The sequence below is a fragment of the Ascaphus truei genome, chromosome 1 (assembly GCF_040206685.1).
Source record: "Ascaphus truei isolate aAscTru1 chromosome 1, aAscTru1.hap1, whole genome shotgun sequence".
Taxonomy (NCBI): Eukaryota; Metazoa; Chordata; class Amphibia; order Anura; family Ascaphidae; genus Ascaphus; species Ascaphus truei.
Genome location: NC_134483.1, coordinates 160,872,786 through 160,888,451, shown reverse-complemented (window position 1 = coordinate 160,888,451; position 15,666 = coordinate 160,872,786). Strand labels below are relative to the sequence as shown.

General features: G+C 44.8%; 1 protein-coding gene across 1 annotated transcript in view; it reads right to left on the bottom strand.

Moving 5' to 3' along the window:
- GLIS3 (GLIS family zinc finger 3) overlaps positions 1 to 6,340 on the bottom strand; it is a 430,025-nt gene extending 423,685 nt beyond the window's left edge. The window contains exon 1 of the mRNA XM_075597019.1: positions 5,846 to 6,340. The gene's annotated coding sequence lies outside the window, so the exon portion shown is untranslated. The remainder of the gene's footprint in view (positions 1 to 5,845) is intronic.
- Positions 6,341 to 15,666: the final 9,326 nt, after the last annotated feature.

Below are 15,666 nucleotides of genomic sequence, written 5' to 3'. Positions count from 1 at the left end.
ACGCTGCCTAGGGGTCACACTCGACTCCTCTCTCACATTCGCCCCTCACATTCAAAGCATTTCTAAAACTTGTCGCTTTTTCCTCCGCAATATAACTAAGATACGCCCTTTCCTCTGTTGTTCGACTGCTAAAACTCTGACTCAGGCCCTCATTCTCTCCCGTCTTGATTACTGTAACCTCCTGCTGTCTGGCCTTCCTGCCTCTCACCTGTCTCCCCTACAATCTATCCTAAATGCTGCTGCCAGAATCACTCTACTCTTTCCTAGATCTGTCTCAGCATCTCCCCTCATCAAATCCCTCTCCTGGCTTCCGATCAAATCCCGCATCTCACACTCCATTCTTCTCCTCACTTTTAAAGCTTTACATTCTTCTGCCCCTAGTTACATCTCATCCCTAATTTCTCGGTATGCACCATCCAGACTCTTGCGTTCTTCTCAAGGATGTCTTCTTTCTACCCCCTTTGTATCTAAAGCCCTCTCCCGCCTTAAACCTTTTTCACTGACTGCCCCACACCTCTGGAATGCCCTTCCCCTCAGTACCCGACTAGCACCCTCTCTATCCACCTTTAAGACCCACCTTAAGACACACTTGCTTAAAGAAGCATATGAATAGCACTGTGGATATTCTGAACACGATACATAAAGCTTGGCCCCCTGCAGACGCACTTACCAGAACTCCCTCCTACTGTCTCTGTACGTTCTACCTACCTACCAATTAGACTGTAAGCTCCTCTGGGCAGGGACTCCTCTTCCGAAATTATTCCCATGATCTGTTATTTATATTATCTGTTATTTATTTAATTACCACATGTATTACTACTGTGAAGCGCTATGTACACTAATGGCGCTATATAAATAAAGACATACAATACAATACAATACAGTTACAAATACAGTTACATAAGTGAACTGGGTATACATTATATACAAGACATTGCATGCACAGTTAAGATAATATATATCATAGGCATATGTAACAGTTACAGACCAGATTAAAATGTGAGACAGCTTTGGTTTTGAAAGAACTTAAACTGGTGGTGGATGTGAGAGTCTCCGGTAGATTGTTCCAGTTTTGGGGTGCACGGTAAGAGAAGGAGGAGTGGCCGGATACTTTGTTGAGCCTAGGGACCATGAACAGTCCATTGGTTCCAAATCAGTTGCCAGAAGGACCCATTGGCTGCTAGAAGGACCTGCAACCCACTGGATTCCAAAAGGACCTACAACCCATTGGCTGCTAGAAGGACCTATAACTCACTGGCAGCCAGAAGTGCCTGCAACATACTGCTTTTCAGACACCTACAGCATGGCAGAGATGGTCTTAACTGAAAGCAGTCAAGTAAAGCATTCCAGGACTCAACTAGCACTAAAGTAGTTCATTGTGCTTCTTTGCAGCTCTTTTTCCGGCGCATGCAAGTTGCCAATGAAATCAAGCAAAAAGTGATAAGTATAAAGCATGACATGGGCCGCCTCACAGGGTAAGATGCTCTGCCTATTTGTGTAACATTATACGTAATCCTAAAGAAAGAGCCGGGTCATACAAATGTTATACACATAACAAGCTATCAGAGATTTGTGCAATTGTGTGAGGGACAATTTAACAGTATTTGATGTTAATCTATCGCTGAGCTTTTTAAACACCTGGAGACAGGACTGCCAAGTGTCATTACAAAAGCCAAAATGCATTAGGGAATGTTTGTTTAATATAACTAGAAGAAATTCTGCCAGTGGCCTGCTATCAAGGTATTTTCCCTGTCGTTCTCTGCATCGTGCTGCTATTTCATTAATTAAAAAAAATCTATGTATGACTTCAGCACTGAACTGTGTTTCCAATATTCATCAATGCGTCAGTACCTGTAGGTTACAAAAGCTAAAGATAATAATAATAATTAGATTTACTACACTTTAGCTTTTGTAACCTACTGATAGATCTATGTTACGAAAATATTACTTTTGGATGGACTGCTGCATTAAAAGTTTATGCGCACGTAAAAAACATGACTTCAGTTACTCATTTATGCTTAACTCAGAAAAAGGTCATGACAGAAACTCCATTATTTAAACAAATAATGCGAACAGTGTCAAGAGACAGTAATATTTCAGAGTGATTAATCGGAGGATTATAAAAACAAGAGATTTCTGTATTATGCTGTAACTCAAAACCTAATGAACCAGATATTGTTAAAATACGGAACGACAAACAAACTATCAAATTTGACTGGATGCAAACTCTGCAATTCTGTAACCAAAGCTAGCATTGTGCTATCGTCTGCATACAAGCATTAATACAGCTTTCAAATGTGTAAGCCATATTGTATTACCAACTGACCACGCCAGTTTTCACGGATCGCAGCCATGCCACACAAATGAACACAATAACGTGAAGACAGTTTTTACAACGTAACGCAATTAATACTTTTCCATTCAGGAAGCATAGCAAGTTATTTAGGTGCGGTCTACACAACACATGTTAAGTAACCTTTCTGCTGGAGCCAGAAATCACAAACCTCTGACGACAGACACCCTCTAACCCCACAATGCCTCCTATCTGACATTCTATGGGTTCCATTGAGCCGCACACAGACGTGGTAACTCACCGTTTCCAGTGTTACCTGCCTCCCTGCCTTATCTACACCGCGACTCGCAGGTTATCTCACCCAATGACAGCTGTCAGCACGCCCTGTTCCTGAATGTCCATCCACCAAAGTTTGAAAAGTGCGAGAGAAAATCCCTTTGCCCGTAAGCAGCAGCCACACTGCAGAGAATATATCACACATTTTGAAACAGGGTGAGTGAGCAACTCTTGCTTACAAACACTTGTACCACATGGCAGGTCCCCCCTAAAATATAAAATTATCTTTAGAAGTTGCTTTTCATTTCCTTTTATCATCCAGGTAAAAAAATTTAAATTCTAGATTGGTTTTAGAGAAATACTAAAAACGTTTTCCTGCAAGGACGGCGCAGTATTTCTGTCATGGCGCGATTCTAATGCTGCCTCATAACTCAACTCAGATCCCTGCCACTTCGGAATCACAACGTTAGAATTACCGGAGTCATTTTTCCTCAGTTAAAGGGGCAGCCCAACTTAGCAGGTTAAAAAAAAAATGTGCCTTTTAAAAACGTCAGTGTAGTTAGCTTGCTTACAAAGATTAAATACCCTCAAAATAACTGCCTTGCTTAACCCTACAGTTTCTGGGGAAACATGAATGTGAATCGCTTCTTGTCGGGAACACTCGACTCAAGTATATCAGCTACTTCTGTTTATTTGTTTGACTAATAATAATAATAACTTTATTTCATATAGCGCTTTTCTCCAAATGGGACTCAAAGAGATTCTAGAATATTTATTATTGAGTCTTTTTGCAATTAGATTTTCACAACCTCCATTTACAAAAAAAAAAATGAAGCAAAATAAAAAATAAGTGTTACTGATTGCTTTAATATTATTACACCTACAATTACGTAGAGTAGACTACATGTGATTTACACAGCAATGGGGATTCAGGCCTTTCTGCCCAAAAAACTGTTTTTATATGAGCAGTTTGCACTGGATCTGCATATGTCTTGCGGTTGAAAGAGTTTTGACCTAACATGTGAAGTTGGCTCTGCACTTACATATATTTTGGATACAGCCACATTGCCCCAAATAAATAACTTATTGAATTGATTTATCTGGGGGGGGGGGAGGGATGGAGGGATGTGGCTGTAACTGTAGCACCAATAAATCTGGAGTTTAACTACAATGGGTTTTCCATAAACTTTAGAAGAATCATGTAGAGATTTTTACGGCTACTGAGAGCATTGAGGTTTCTAATGTATCATGTCACTTCAGCAGTATTTCATGCTCGGAGTGCTGTGATAGAAAGGGATGTGGAGGTGTAGGACTACATACTTTTATTGGCCAAGAAGCTTCTTCTGCTTACACAAATAAAGGACTTATCAGGACGTTTTTGGCCAAAATTCCCCATTGACTTCAATGAGGAGTTTTGCCCGAAAACAGTTCGCTTCAGCTGTAATAGAATATGTCCCTAAGACTCCAAAGATATTTGTCCCTCTTCCAATAATTACAGATGCTGATCCCCACTTCTCAGCATCAAATCCCTTTTGCAGCCAGAGGCAATGGGTTGCAGACCCCGATGGAGGCAAAAAGGTGAATTTCCTCCAAAAGCCCCTCCAAACGCCAGTGTAGAAAACCTTCTGCTTCTTTATCCAAGGACTTAAATAAGACGGGAAAATAGTAAAGAAATGCTGCTTTGAAGCAATAGAACTGAAAATCAATCAAGCTTTCGCCCTGTCAACTTCAGAGAGAAAATGCAGCGATGATATTTTCACACACTGGGTTTGCAATATCAGATTCATCATCAACATGACAAATCGTACAAACTAAATGCTTAAATAAAATGCCAGTACTAAGTGTCCAGACGAATAATATAGTTATTTCTCCAACTCATAGGAGACTGTCAGATAAGTGAGTAACTTAGACGTACGCTGACCACAATTACTTTTGCCTGCAATCCCTCGGAGAGTGCAGAATCATGCTTTCCAAACCACGCTGGAAACAGTTCAAAAAGTCCATGTAATTTCTGGGACTGTAGAACAAGTACAGCACAAAGTCTCCTGAAAAATGAGCCATCTGGCACCAATAACAACTTGGTAAAGTTTTCATGGCTTGCTGACAAAAATATATCTTGTGAATCTGTCTCTGAAGTAATTAAGCAGTGATACACATACAAACAAAATCTCCCCCCCCCCAAACGAATGTATCATTTCCTATCAATGCTTGACACACAGATAGGACCTTCTGTTCAGCTTGATACTAGACAATAATGAATTAAAGATAAGTTACTAATATTCTTTTTTTTTTTTTAAAGATTCTCTGAGACGTTCATTACTGCTTATGAATACAAAGGAAGGATAGATGTGAAATGTGTGTGTGTGTGTGTGTGTGTGTGTGTGTGTCAAACTAATGGTATAATTCCAGAACAACTCCATCAAACCTTTATATTTCCTTAAGAATTCAATGCCACATGTTATTACTGTCATGATGCTTGATGGTAAAAACACTTTATACTTTGTATAATACAATGTCCTTATGTAGTGAAAAAGGAATGTACAAATAAGTGGCAGGGTTTAATGGTCTGCCTACAAGGGCTGCACGGCGGCGATAAAGGCACATGATATTTTATTACAGTACGTCAAATGGGAAATAAGAGTAAAATGTTTACAGCATATTGTGCATATTCTGTATTCATGTAAATAAATGTGATGAACAAAACCGGTACAATTTAGTCAAAAATAGAACCAAATGTATTAAATGATCTGCATTGCACCAGTTTGGCAACTTTGTCTTTATTGATTGTTAATTATGTTTCTTCCTAATTAACCATTAAAAGCTTTTTATATAAACATTAAGTATGTTGATATAAACATTAAGACAACATCCATCACCAATATTTTTACTCTTCGCCTTGGCCTCAATGCTCCCCAGGTGATATGTTATCCTAATGCATCAGGTAGTAACACAACTAGAAAGTGCACAAACTGACAATGCATCAAAACATATATAAAACAGGATGCGCAGTATAAATACACTATTATCTTCCATGGTACGGTTGGACTACCTACAGTACCATATATATACAAAATGCAATGTTCATATAATAGCAGGTCACAAAAAGAACAGAAACGGTATGACATTGGTCAAGAAACTGGCTTCAGGCAGAGAACAAGATGCATTTGTATGTATATATATATACACACACACACACCAATATATGTAAACCAATATATCAATATATGTGTGTATGTAGTCATGCTACAAAGTTTCTATAGCATCTACTGTACTTACCAGGTAACTACGATTTCCACAACAAACCCCAAAGTGCATCTGCCCCATTCAGAGTCAGACTGATGACCCCCAGCACATAGATCAGATCCCTCTTCACTCTCTTGCCTTCTTTTCCACCAAACCAAACCTGCAGCACAGCCGGTCTCCCCAGCAGCCCTTGCACGTGTCACTTCCCTCCAGGCAGACCCCCAAGACAAAGTTGCAGATTGATGTCAGCTTGTGTGCCAGGTCTGTGAGCAGCTGATCACCATGATCTTAAGCCCTCTGTTGTCAGCCTTTCCATTGACTTGCTGGGGGGAATCCTGACAGGCTGCATTGTCTGATCTTGCAGTGACACCAGTGGGTTTTCCTCTTTGCCTGGCTGTGTTTAGTGTTATGTGCCCCAGGTTGTAGGGTTGATCTTATGACAGGAGCTGCAGCAGCTCCCGGTGTTAAAGCTCTGGGCTTTTGCCTGGTACAGTGAGACCAATGAGATTAGGGATAGAGGAGCACGGTTCTCTGGCTGGGCAGGAGAAAGGGACATCGGGGAGGGGCGGGGGGAGGTGTGTGTCAGGTCCTCTAAGCAGGCAGCTTACCCCTCTGAGGGAGGAGGGAGAGAGAAAGGGGCAGGGGGAGAAGGGACAGCGCAGAAACTCAGCTGCACCACAGTTCACCTAGTCATTGACTGGCACTAGAAACTAGTAGGGACAGTTCTCTCTCCCTCTAGCCCAGCGGTGCTTAACCTGTGTGCAGTATTGGGATATTACACAAAGCAAGATCTGTCACTGGGCTTTTACTATCATTTCATGCTGTTTGTGTTTTATTGTATATGGTATCTTGTGTAATACAGTATAATGGATGTGGATTACATCTTCTGAACATTTAGATGATGCCTGTATGTAATGCTGTAGAAATTTAAAAAGGAGAAAGTATTTCTAAAATAAAAAAAAGATTCCTTTTCTTAACAAAAAAAAAAGAAAGAAAGAAAATGAGATGTGTGGTACACTGTGAATATCAAATAAAAAAAAAGTGGTTTTCCACAGCACTTCTCAGTTAATTTAATCAGCACCATTTCTCTTCCAGCATTGCTTAGAATGTTTTTATCATTATAGAAGATATGGGAAGACATGCAAATATATTTTCTGAGTCTCATTTATATATATATATATATATATATATATATATATATATATATATATATATATATATATATATATATATATATATATATATACACACATACACACACACACACACACAGACACACACACACACACACACAGGTGTGGCAGATGTTATAGCACAATAATGCGTTACCGCTGGCACAAGATTGAATGCGTTATCGTGCGATTCACAATACAAACAATTGCACCACCTTGAGAAAGGTCCCACTGGGGGACCGAAACGTCGGTTTATGTGTCTTTTTTGCAATACAAAAACTTGTGATCAAACTTACCAGAGTGCTGTCTCCTGATCTCGTGCTTCAAACGGTATCGTATGGTTTATTATTGCTTTATGGGACGAGCACCCAATTTTTTCTAGTTGCAAGTGGAGTGCCGGCTGCTTCTGTGGATTCTATATATATATATATATATATATATATATATATATATATATATATATATATATACGGTGTGGCAGATGTTATAGCACAATAATGCGTTACCGCTGGCACAAGATTGAATGCGTTATCGTGCGATTCACAAATGGAGCGTTAAATCGCACAATTTTGAAGATTAATCGCGGGATTTAGTGTGGTTATCGCATGATAACGGGTTGAATAATATCTGCTGCATCTGTATACACAACACCCCCTCCACACACAAAGCGAGGAGCACAGATTGCAGTTTTAAAGAGTTAATTGAAAAGAACAACAGTTACCAGATAACACTCAACTTGAACACATAAACTGACTTATTTTAACACAAGCAGCTAATTGTACTTCAGCAATAATTGAATCTTTTTAAGGATCCCAATTACATTGCTAAGCATGTAAGTATGTACACTTCCCCTTTAAATCCTTTACTCCAGATTGCAATCCATGACTGAGGAAGTTTGAGGGACCTGAAGCCAGGTGGCAGAAACATGGAACGCAGCATGATTTAATAGAGACCTGTTTCCCTCATACCTAGCTTCCCTGAACCGTTTCACTGCCAAGCCGCGTATTACTGGCACATGTCACAAAGAGGTCAAGCCATGAGGATCTATGACTGAATTTAGTCCAATTGTAATATACAGCGGTAACAAGCCATTTCACCTTCCGATAATGCAGAGTGCTGCGTTATAAAGCAGAGTATCACAGAGTATGCATAGGATTTGATGGCGGCCACAACGCGCCGGCAGGAGCAACAACCCCTGCTCAGGAGGGCAGGAACTAGTTTTTGGGGTGGGTGTGCTGTACATACAAAATCAGTAACGTACCTCATTACCATACTGTTAAAATAATATAATAATAATAATAATAGCATGTTCTTGTATAGCGCTGCTAGTTTTACGTAGCGCTTTACAGAAACATTTTGCATGCACAGGTCCCTGCCCCGTGGAGCTTACACTCTATATTTTGGGGTGCCTGAGGCACAGGGAGATAGAGTGACTTGCCCTAGTCCAAACTCAGTGCCAGTCAGTGTCTTTACTCACTGAGTCGCTCCTTCTCCCTTCGCATAAACCCAGGGAGGAGGGGGGTGCAGCACCCACCGCACCCCTAATTCCAGCCCCCCATGCCCTTACTACGTCTGTATGTATATACAGCAGTGAAAAGGGATGAAAGTTGCTCTTCAAGGGAGATTTTGGTATGGGGACAGGGAAGGGTGAGGGGATAAGTGATGGAAAAGGCAGATTACCATGTAATGCATCTTTCTCTTCCCCGTGTTTCCTTTCCTGTGTAAAAGTAAAAAAGAATTGAGAGTGCAGTCACATTTTCTGCTTCCTCTCTGTGTATCACTTTACAATGATTCATTCACTCATGTCTCAGGACAGCAGCCGGATGGTTTTTATTTGACACACAAAAAAAGAAAAATCAGGTGGTCTCTTTTTTTGGGGTTTTCTTGCCTGGGCAGCTGGAAGCCTGTACGTTACGAAAATGGTCGCAAAAGTCGTTAAAGGAAAAAAATTTATAATCATATAAATGTTTTTAGATACAAAATAAACATTAGGACAAGTGGTCGTGCATGAAAACTGGATTTTGAGGATAAACCCGGGGAAACGGAAAAAAAAAAATTGTACTGGACGAGTAGTTAAAGCATGGAACAGGTGCCCAGCAGCGTTCTTTAAGGTAGACAAATAATTCCAGAGTAGCAGGGACTGACACTGGCAAAGCCTATGAGGCAAAGAAAATACAGGATTTTAGTTTATTATATTGGGAAAGGCTTTTACCTGCTGGCAAACCCTATGTTATTATGTCATAAAAGTACAATTGAAGTGGGCACAATGCGGAAAAGATATCGATAAAGGAATTCGTACCCTACCCTGTATATTTCACAATGTAAGTGCATTGCTGCCCACAACAGTTTGACATCAGAAGCACAGGGTGATAAAAGTGAGGTCACGCGGTGTGCAACATTTTGATGCCGAGTGCTGCACTGTTAACGCCATACAGTTCCCTACCCTCTCTGTGTATTATAGTTCTCATTGGACAAATGCATGATTTTTACATGTTCAGTGCATTTTATCTGCATGATGGAGTGTTCCCACACCTACAGCATCAGATGCAGCCAATGTTATTACTCCCGCTGTCACGCTGCAGCGAGACATAGAGTACCCAACACACCAGCTGGAGGAGCGGCCATTGTTTGGAATCGGCCACGCGCGAGGAAGAGGCTTGAATAACGCCATTTACCCACGGGAGCACACCCGCTGGTGCAAAAATATTGGCGATATCTGTAGCTTTTGTAAGTGTATGTATGCATATTTTTATTTATATAGCACCATTAATGTACATAGCGCTTCACAGCAGAAATACACGTGACATAATCATAGAAATAACAAATAACACAAATAACATAATGGGAAGAAGCGCTTCAGACATAAAAAAAAGTAACATTGAGGAAAAGGAATTCCTCCCCCGAAGAGCTTACAATCTAATTGCTAAGTAGGAAGAACGTACAGAGACAGTAGGAAGGTGTTCTTCTAAGTGTGTGTAACGGCTGGACCCCCCTTGTCTGACCCACCCAATCTCACATTGGCCCGTGTGGTCTAACCGGTCCCCATTACAAGGTCGTGTGTGGTGGTGCACCTGCTAGTAACAGGACTCCTGAGTCTCCCGCTTGGTGTTATAGAGGATGGCAGCAGGACAGGTATCTGAGGTAGTGGGTACGAGTCCAACTTACTTCACGTGCAGCGCCTCCACCTCATCAGGATCTATGCTTCCGCAGGGAGATGGTCCTGGTGAGAAACTCCTTCTCGGTGGTGACCGCCACTGCAGAGTAATCTCACACTCACACAGTGGGGGTTTCTTTGAACAAGACATCTTTATTATATGCTTGGATGTAGCAGACTGCCCCATGCAGCTGCCGGCTCTAGCCGCACATCTTTCCGTGCTGTCCCTTTGCCAGGTACGCCCTCCCGTATTGAAGTGGGATTCCCTTTCTCCTAGGGAGATCACCACTGTGCCAGGTCCCTGGACACAGTGTGGCTTAGACAGACTTGATTGGTCACTCTGCTACCGCTAGTTACAGCACTAGGGTCACAAAAGTATTCCTCCAATCCCTTATGCAGGAAGATACATTCTACCAGATGCTTCTCTGCCAACCTTGCAACACTTTTCAACAACACTAACTGACAGTGTTGTGCCCTTTATACCTCAGGGGGCAGGCGCATCTCTGATGTCACTATCCAGGGACTCAGAGCATACAGCCACTCCCTTCCTTACACAGGGCACCACACCAGGGGTTGAGGGAAAACCTCCATAACTACTGTTGGCAGGCCTATACTTACCAGGACTTACAGCCAACAGGGAAGATGTATGCAGTCATTATTATGCATGGCTACATACTCCCCCTGGTTAATACCCACCGTCCCGGCTGGGACCTAAATTTGGTGTACCTTGCGCCAGGAAACACTTCAAAAGAACACACAAATTACATAGCAAACATCATTACATGGACATAATAATGCCAGCCCATCACACTCACTGACCAGCAGGGAGCGCTAAAGAAAACAACAGACCACTCTATTGGTTAATCAATAATAGTGCCGAGGATCTGGCTTCTTCACCTCCCGCCCCGCGGCATCATGCACAGTCACGCTGTATTCTCGTGGTACCCCTCGCTCATTGCAATACACCACTTTGTGCATATACACACTGCGTCCTATCTTCCAGACCCGCATCAGTTGAGCTACCCTCTGCTCGGCCTGCATCCCTTTAATGGCTCCCCCTTTCTCTACGATATAGTATTGTATATCATTCTTAAGCCATCTCTCCCTATTCTCCTCTATCTCTCTCATTAGAGGTTCTGGGACATACGGGTAATCGAGCCCATGTGACTTCCTATATTTTGCCGCAATAGCCCGTTCAGCTCGGCACACCCTGGTCAAGCTACTTTGGCCAGCCACCCCGGGCTACACCCATGACAGGGGCTCATCGGTTTCTACCGGGTCATCCAACCCTGCGGACCCCTTAGGAATAATAAGGCCTGCCTGGATACGATCCCACCTTACCCTTAGGGCCCTAAGGTATGCCTCGTCGTCGAAGTCACCAACAGCCCACCAGTGATCAACCACCCCCTCCCTCTCTAAGATAAAGCGGGTGCGGTCGAACCAGGATACATACCCCTCGTACAATGGGGCCCACCATCTAGTCTCCTTCCGTTCTTCGGAGCTATGGTCTATAGATTCTTCTAGGGACTCCTCATCAGGCCCCCCAGAAGATACCCCAGACGTACCCTCAGATCGCTCAACGACTCCTTTATACTGGGAGGTGTTTCTCACTGTAATACTTAGCACACTAGTGCAATCACTAGACACCGACACCTGTCGGGACATCCTCCCTCTTCCCTCCGACCCATCATCCGAAGTCCCCAATTCCAGGCTTCCAGTCCGATCATCAGAAGGACCCCGTGACTCCCCGGACAACCCTAAGCTGGAACTGGACCCAAATAAAATAGTGACTCCTATAGTCCTATAGTCCTATAGTCCTATAGGGGCTTTAGCTAGGGCCTTGGGGCTAACCTTGGGTGTGGACGGGGTTTGGGGACGGGACCGAACAGTAGGCATTGACAGGGTTACGACCTGCTCTCCAGCGATACCTGCCTTAACGTTGCCACAAAGTCCGTTCTTGTCTCCAGCAGCTGGGCTTCTTGTTCTGCAACTCGAACGCCCATTCCCACTGGTAGTAGGGGATCGTTTCCCGCTGCTCGACCGCAGAGGCGCCACCATCTCCCACTCGATGCCGCTCTGGTCCTCCGGAACCACCTCCGCACACGCACGTGCTACGACGCCATCTTGGGGTGGATCCCCAATCGGGATCTCTTCCTCCACGAGGACATCCGCCAACGCCCGTCTGCTGCGCGATCCAGTCTGGCTCTGGACTCGCTCCTCCGGCTCTTCCACCCCTTGGTTCTGCAACAGGCACGGTGTCTTAGTACCTCGCAGGGTCGGGGTGGATCGACCTGCGTCCGATCCACTAGTCACCACGGCAGTGGGACTCCAGCGATCGGGTGGTCGCGGTACTGGAGACACTCGACTTCGTGTCTCCACACCACGAGGAATCTCATCCCTCCATGGCGTACCAATGGTATGACAGTCTCTTCTTATGACTGTCTTACTCGCCAGCCTTGCGCACTCCTCGTCCGAGGATTCTAGCCTGCAATTCGGCCGAGGCATCCCAGTAGGAGACCGGCGATGGGCTCCTCGGTGATCACCTCTCCGATGGCTGGGTTTCTCTGTCGGAAGCACCAGAGCTGACTCCGACTCTGCGGGACTTGCACTCTTATTCCAGAGGGCTCCCGGCTGCTCCTCTATCGGCATCGGGACATTACCGGCCACTCCCACAGCCTGCACCGGTATGAACGTGGTCATGGGCCACATATACTGCAGTCCACAGTGGGGGCATCGGGCCTCGCTGCCCACGGCTCCGCCCGGCAGTCGGCACTGCAGGCAAAGACACGCCACAGTCTCCACACCCTCCACACGGATTACCAGGAAGCCTCCTGGAGCCGAATAAGGGTGAGTGGAGATCACCGGACCCTGGTCCACTTTGTCAGCAGCTTCAGCCATCTTTACCAACGGAGGCACTCGTCTCAAGGGTCTATATTGGTCAATGGCTCTTCGCAACTGAAAGGCCTGGGCTGATGTAGCAACCCTTCCTCCCATCTTCTCTGTCGACATCCGGTGGAACCGCAAACCACTCCCCCTGGTTGAAACTAGGGGGATGTCTCGTAGACTTGTAGGCTGACCCAGCACAGGTGCGGAGTGAGTCATAGTCCATGAGGACGCGGCTCCAGCTTTCGCGCCAAACTCCCCATCGGGGTGGAGTTTTCTCGTTTGCGCCAATCCTGGCCAACAATTAGCAAACTGCAAAGTTGCAAGACTTTCTGCAGCATGCCCACGCGGTGTCCCGGGAACGCGGGAACCGCCATCTTGGTAAGTATTGTCTTTTGTTTCATTGAAGGCAGCGTCTGGCTGTTTGTTAATTGGGGTATAACAAAGTCCATTTCGTTCCTCCCATCGGATCACACTGTCATGCTCATTATTCTCAGGGGTATCATCCCGAGAACAAAAACATGATAAACACGGCGCAGCCACGGCTTTCACGCCATTCCACAACAAACTCACAAAAGTCTCTTCTGTAGCTTGTTCTTCGTCCACGCACAGTTCATATGCGTGTTCTTCCTCTGACCGCAATCCTGGACCTTCTGCTCTATGCAGATCCTCCATTCTTGTGGTTCTCTCTCCTTGCCATCCTGGACCTTCTGCTCTGTGCAGATCCTCCATTCTGACAGGTCTCTCTTGATCGTTGAACACCGATTTCCTGTACATGGAGCTCCACTCTGCGGGGCAGCTACCACATCCGTACAATAAACATGCCTTGTGCACCACCTTGTGTACCTAATGTAGATCTGACTCGTGTTTGCACTACCTCAGGCTAGGCTCACTCTTTCTGTGTCTACTGTAACGCTTTCCTCCAGTCTGTGCTCCTTGGTAAGTGGTCTGGAATGGAGACTAGAGTACTCTGGCTCTTCCATGCAGTACTTTGGGCGTCGACCTACTTTTGGCTAGCCTAGTGCGGACCCTTCCAGAATTCCTGCCCTAAGTTACCAGTTTACCCCTTCAGGCGTCCCCCGCTAGCGCTACCTCAAGGCGACTAAAACAGCAATAGCCCCCTGCTCCAGACTCACTAACCCCTAACGGATCCCAAGGCGTCTTTGCGGCATGCAGCTCCAGCATCTCCCTGACTACCCCTGGCTCCGTCCCACGCAGCACAAAGTGGCAGCAGACACTCTCTCTGTTTCCTAGCGTGTGCCTAGCAAAAGCCTGTCCTGTTAACAGGTCTCTCAGCAGCGCCTCCAATTGTAACGGCTGGACCCCCCTTGTCTGACCCACCCAATCTCACATTGGCCCGTGTGGTCTAACCGGTCCCCATTACAAGGTCGTGTGTGGTGGTGCACCTGCTAGTAACAGGACTCCTGAGTCTCCCGCTTGGTGTTATAGAGGATGGCAGCAGGACAGGTATCTGAGGTAGTGGGTACGAGTCCAACTTACTTCACGTGCAGCGCCTCCACCTCATCAGGATCTATGCTTCCGCAGGGAGATGGTCCTGGTGAGAAACTCCTTCTCGGTGGTGACCGCCACTGCAGAGTAATCTCACACTCACACAGTGGGGGTTTCTTTGAACAAGACATCTTTATTATATGCTTGGATGTAGCAGACTGCCCCATGCAGCTGCCGGCTCTAGCCGCACATCTTTCCGTGCTGTCCCTTTGCCAGGTACGCCCTCCCGTATTGAAGTGGGATTCCCTTTCTCCTAGGGAGATCACCACTGTGCCAGGTCCCTGGACACAGTGTGGCTTAGACAGACTTGATTGGTCACTCTGCTACCGCTAGTTACAGCACTAGGGTCACAAAAGTATTCCTCCAATCCCTTATGCAGGAAGATACATTCTACCAGATGCTTCTCTGCCAACCTTGCAACACTTTTCAACAACACTAACTGACAGTGTTGTGCCCTTTATACCTCAGGGGGCAGGCGCATCTCTGATGTCACTATCCAGGGACTCAGAGCATACAGCCACTCCCTTCCTTACACAGGGCACCACACCAGGGGTTGAGGGAAAACCTCCATAACTACTGTTGGCAGGCCTATACTTACCAGGACTTACAGCCAACAGGGAAGATGTATGCAGTCATTATTATGCATGGCTACATGTGCAAGTAAGAAAAAATGCAGCGCACTGATTGGTTTAAGTGTTAAAGTGTCACAAGGACAAATGGTGAAAGGAGATTCAGACGTGAATAATATCAATGTGTAATTGCACAAATATTGCAAACAACAGAGTGACTTAACAGTGCTAAATCAATCAAAGACACATGACTTTATTTAAGGTGTGGAATAATAACAGAGTCTGCTGCTATCCTCAAGAGATGGCCCATCATCTAACAGAACTAGGATAAAAATGTTACATTACAGGCTTGTAATCAACTTACCTCTTGTACGTGCAATACCTACCGTTTGTTTTGTCAATATCATTTTTAATACTACACTATGAGACATGCGCTTTTCCCCCTAGTTTTTCCCTAGTTCTTGTAAGGGTATCTGCAGGGGGTCAAGGTCGATGTATGAAGTGTATATACTGTATAGTACTGTATCAACCACAGAGCTACTCATATGCTTCGTTAAGGAGGTGGGT